Source organism: Beta vulgaris, chromosome 2 (assembly GCF_026745355.1).
Source record: "Beta vulgaris subsp. vulgaris cultivar EL10 chromosome 2, EL10.2, whole genome shotgun sequence".
NCBI classification, from domain to species: domain Eukaryota; kingdom Viridiplantae; phylum Streptophyta; class Magnoliopsida; order Caryophyllales; family Amaranthaceae; genus Beta; species Beta vulgaris.
This window is the reverse complement of record NC_079203.1, coordinates 8873585-8879495: the sequence shown is the minus strand read 5'-3', so window position 1 is coordinate 8879495 and position 5911 is coordinate 8873585.

Sequence of the window (5911 nt, the reverse complement as noted above, 5' to 3'; positions counted from 1 at the left end):
CTTTCGACCCAAGTCATTCCGAAAGCCGATTTCTTCCAACCCAAGTCATTCCGCAAGTCGATTTCTTCCGACCCCTGTCATTCCGATACCGATTTTTTCCAACCCAAGTCATTCCGAAAGCCGATTTCTTACGATCTAAGTCATTGCAAAAGCCAATTCCTTCCGACCAAAGTTACTCTGAAAGCTGATTTATTTCGAACCAAGTTATTCGGAAACGATTTGGGCCGACTTCACCTTATTCCATTTTGACTCAAACTTCACCCAACCTAGATAACGGCCGACCCAGTCCCAACTGACCCAATTTCGAGAGCCCCATCACCCAGTTTAACCCGAGCCAAGTCCATCCAAGCCCACCCAGTTCCGACCCATGGCACACTCTCACCTAGATTATTCCGACCCAGGTTGGGTCAATCCAAATCCACCCCGTGATCCAAATTGACACCACTAGTTCATACTAGTAGCCTTAACTCTAGTGTTTTCTCATTCATATTTTAATCTCATATTTTATTTGCTAGTTTGTTTGATCTTAGTTAGTTGTTAGTTATAAAAAATAACCTTTCTAAAATCCCCCAAAAACCCCTTCAATTAGACGATTTAAACTTGTTAGACTTTGATTATCCCAAATTTCCTATGGATCGACCCTTGACTTGTCTTTACTACGTTCTTAGTAACTGCTTGTTATGTGTTATAAATACTGTTTGAAAAGTGATTTTTGGTTCTTTAACGACACATTAAAAACCTCTTATCAATATTCCAGCACATTAAAAACATAAAGAGAAAGGGAAAGAATTTTTTTCTTTAAAAAAGGGCTTTTTCCCGTAATTAGATATCAATTTATTAAGAGAATCTAGAAACTTTGGTCACATAAGTTACTTCAGACTTCCTCCATTCTTTTTCACTCGCAACATTTTCCATTTTTGGCATTTCTCTATTACTTACAATGTTTCTATTTTGGTATATTCTCTCTTTCTCGCTCTTAGTACATGCAATTCTTCTTTGTATGACTCTATCGCTCTCCTCTCTTTGGTCCTTGTGCAAAGGGAATCGTCGTAAATAATTATTTAAAATGGAGGAAATATAAAGTTAAGGGTCACATCTAAAATAAGAAAAAGGAGTTGCCACCATTTAAAATTCTACAAAATATAGGGTCATTTAGATGTATGTCATTCAACAAGGGTAAGTTATTGATCATCATTCTCAAACGTTTGGATCATTTATCATTCAACAAGGGTAAGTTAATTATGTGGATGTTATCTAGATTAATTAATAAAGTCTTGTGAAAGTGGTATCCAAGAACTTGGGATTGAATTGGTAAGAATCTCAGAAATGATATTGTCTCTCTTATATTCTCCCCCTCCCACCACTCTAATCATAAGCAATGGAAGCTCCAGCTCGCAACCATAGGGCCTAAACCTTTGAGGTCAGGGTGGGCTTAGCATTTAGTCTCCATTTGAATTACGTTGGACTCGTTATGAGCAAAATGTATTGGAGATGGCTTATGCATATCTACATCACTATGTTTAATCATTCTCTACAACCAAAAGACATAAGGACTGTAAAATAGGACGAAGTGATCATTTGTCTATCATTCAACGATTGATGAGTCCGATTTCACAAATCGTTCAGTGCCGGATGAGTTTGACAATCTTTTTTACTTTTACCTTCGTGGATTTCACCTAACAAATGTACATCAAAACTACAATTTTTGCACATCCAAAGACTAGGTCTGCACATCCAAAAATCATGTTTGCACTGATTGCACATCCAAAGCCTATGTTTGCACATTCAAATTGCATATTTGCACATTCAAAAAGTATGCTTGCACATCAAACAAATATGCTTGCACATCCAAGAAATATGCTTGCACATCCAAAATGTGTATTTGCACATCAAAAATGTATATTTGCACATCCAAAACGCGTACACATTCGAAAATTTTAGTTGCCAAAAAAGGGGTAAACAGACAATATATAATTCGGCTTAGTACCATGCGATTTGGTACTTATCCTTTTTCTAAGTTGATCATGTCCTATCATTCAACAAAGGTAAGTCGGTCATTTTTTTTTATCATTTGTTTACTATGGAGTTGCTACTAGCCTACTAATAGAGCTGATAGGCTTATCAGAAATATATGTTACTTTACTTAATACATGATATAACCAATACAATGTTTTATAGCCGTCAAAAAGCAAAAACCTTCGAATATATACCAATGCACATGCAAGTCTCATAAATAGTGTACAAGAACCTTTTTTTAGAACCACCATAAAATTCATTTGATCGTCGTACCTTTGAATGTCATCAACACCCTTCATAGTTTTATAGTATGACCAATGCAGTCTGGTTATTTGGCATCATTTCACTGACCAAACTTGGTTGAGCCCAAACTTGTCATGCAACTACAAATTCAAGATTTTTGTTCTCACTAAAAAAGACAAAATATAATTTATGACCTTTCATCATCAAGGGCAATGCAAACTATGATTAATAATACTCCCTTCATTATGTATTATCAGTTGCAATAGTTTGCGACGTTCTTTTATACTTTTAGGAAGAAAAGTGGGACATAATATTTATAGCTTCATTGTACAAGTTGATTTGGTCATTTAGGGACAAAAAGAGTTGAAGATATTGAGTATTATTACTTCTATATTTCATATATAGGTAAATTATTTGGGTCATTTAATTAAGGGTGGTTGTGGAATGGTTATTGTTTTATTGCTACTTCATCATTCTCAATAAAAGTGTAGGATTTAGTCACAGAGTAAGAAATTATTATAAAATACTTCCTCCGCCTTTTATTAGTTTACCCCTTTTGACTTTTGACACTATTCACATACATGACTTTGACTATCTTTTGTAATTTGTATTTAAGGAAAAATATAGTCATGTGAGATCTTGTTGGATTCGTCTCAATGTGTATTATCCAAATATCAACTTTTTGTAATTTTTGCTTATCGAAAATTAGAGATATTAAGGTTCAAATTAGTATCTCGGCAAATGTGCCCCAAAGAAAGGGGTAAACTAATAAAAGACGGAGGGAGTAATTATTAAATGGACTGGCCGTTGGGATCTGTGATTCTCAAGTACTGCTCTTTAGGGAGACCTTGACCTTTGCTGCGATTTGGGACCTCCATGATTTCCGTACTGAAGGGCTTATAAAGGTTTTGCTAACAAGGATTGGACTCTTGTAATGTGGCGGCCATGAATCTCCTAATTCTTCTGCCTCTTCTCTTTTTTGATCCAAAGGGGGTGCCTTCTCGCTCCCTTCGAGAGGTTCGAGAGGCTGCCTAATCCTTTTTGGTGAGCCTTTTCCCATTGGTTTTCCTCATGTCGGTTATTGATTATGTTTTAGGCATCGTGCTCCTTCTACCACAGTCTATTTTCTTCTATCATTCACATGGTGTTAGTATCCTGAGCTTGTCACGAGTTGCTTTGTCGAGGCCCTCTTCCCTCATTTGCTGCTCATCTTGCTGAGGAATGTCAGAGTGGGGTTCTTTCGAAGCTTGTCCCCTACCCCTCGTCTATTCCCGGCGACCTTCGGTGTGGGGTTGAGGGCTTGACGCGTTCGCTGGTTGTTGTGACATAATCCCAACTTTGAGTTATTGCAAGCTTTGTTGCATGTTCTCATTGATATGTCGAGTTATTCTCTCCAAGTCTGTTGTAGTTATGATGTGAGGTAGGTTTAGAGGAAATTGATCCAGAGGGATGCGTTGCTCCTCATTTTTCTTGAGGGGTAGACCCTTCATCCTCCTGGGGGATTGATTCTACAATTGCACTGCGCTGTAATGGTTTGGCTCAAGTGTTGAGCCCGGGTTGACTTTGTTCCAAGTGGCATGTTGCTCTCGGAACATGACTTTGAGATCTAGTATTCCCACAAACGGCATCAAACCATTTCTTTCTAGAAACTAGTCAAAAGAGTAGAAGTGTTGTTGAGAGTCTTGAAATCCCGAGAATGTCAAAGCTCTCGATAATCTTGTCGTCGGAGAGCCTACAAGACACAATCAAATAGCCCGAGGTTTTTCGGAAACGCCCTCCAATGCTCAAATCAGATGTGATTGAGGTAGAGAAAGAAAGTAGTAATTGTTGATGAGAGAGATATGCGCTAGCTTCTCCAGGTGAAAATTAAATACTTGTTCATATGATGAGACTAATGCTATTTATATTGTTGGGATTCCCATACAGGTAGCCCTAAGAGGGAGCATCCCATGAAATGGGAGAATGTGCCCCTTTTGAGGTAGGGGACCTTTTGTAACCTGTTAGTGCTTATCCTATCTAAAAGTGGGCGAGGTTGACTTAGCAAGTGGGATACATCCTTATGGACTTAATCTAGGTTTTAAGTTGTGGGAGCCTCATAATTGATAATGAGCCCCAAACATTGTCTATACTGAAACATTTTCTCTAGTTGCCAAAATGACAACTATGAGGTCCCTCCTCACCATTTCAGCCATGAAATATTGGCACATTGCTCAAACAAGATGGATGTTCACATTTTTACATGGAGAATTGGAATAAAATGTGTACATAAAAATTCTCGTGGCTAAACTTCCTTTGGCTCCAGGATCACCCTAGACAGGGGGAGCTTGTTTCTTCTTCCTCATCTCAGGTTCCCAAGCTTCACAAATTCTTATATGATCTAAAGCATGCCCCTAGTCTATGGTTCATGAAGCTCACCACCAGTGATGGATCCAGAATTTTGAATTTGGGGGGTCCCAACTAAACCATCTAGGAATTAGATAAAAAAAATTGGATAGTAATTTCATGACATATTGAGAATGAGAAATTGAGTTTTTGGATGACGAAGCTAAAATTAACACTGAGCACATTAATTATTATAAATAATTTCGTTGTAATATAAATTAATACTTCATCCATCTTTTTGACATATCTAGCAAGTTCACTTTTATACTCCCTAATACACAAATTTAACTATTTATTTCTTAATACTTATTCATTACTAAAAAGTTAAATAGTTTATAATTAAAAGATTTACATAGATATTGACAAGTTCAACATATTACATAATAATTTTTTTACTTGCTGGTCAAACTTTGTATATAAAAAAATGCATATCAGAGTCAAATTGTTGTATTTGTTTTAAAAGCGAATCAAGCAATTTTGAAACTATGTGATAGATGAATTGACGGTCAAAAACTAAGAGTTGGACATAAAACTAATAAGACAATAAGTGTCAAAAAAATAAAAAAAAGGACTAAGTCTTCAACTTTCAAGTGAACCAAAAGGCATTCATTTGAAATCAAAAAAGAAACATAATAAAGAAAAAAAGTGGGTGAAGAGGGATCGAACACCGCGTATGAATTCAAGACTAAAGTAGTTGCCTAACCACTGCAGCAAGTTTCAGTGTATTAAATAAAGGAGCGGAGAAATTCTTTTACGTTATTTTTGTTGCACATCTGACGACTGACGCAAGGGAAGATTAATTTTTTTCTTTTGTTTTGGGAGAGGCCTGGGCCGCCCAACACCCTTCATAGGTCCACCCCTGCTCACCAAAACTATCAAAGAGTTTTGGTTCTCTCAGTCTACAACAATTTACTCTCTCTTCACAAGCATATTGTATGTAGATGACTTGCGATTTTTGGTTCAAGTCAGGCGTATGTAAACCAAGTCAAAACACTTCTCTCCACTCAATTCCACATGAAAGATCATGGTTCCTTCGCTACTTTCTTAGCATAAAAGTGGACAAATCTCAATAGGACATATTTGATCTATCTCAAAAGAAATATGTCATAAATGTACTCACTGAGTTTGGAATGTCCAAAGTGAAGCCACTCAAGGTTCCTATGGATTCCCTTATGAAATTTACCCCTAAACTAGGTAATAAGATCACTGATGTCGTTTATCAACGACTGGTAGGCAAACTAATCTACCTCACCCTTTCCCACCCCGACAT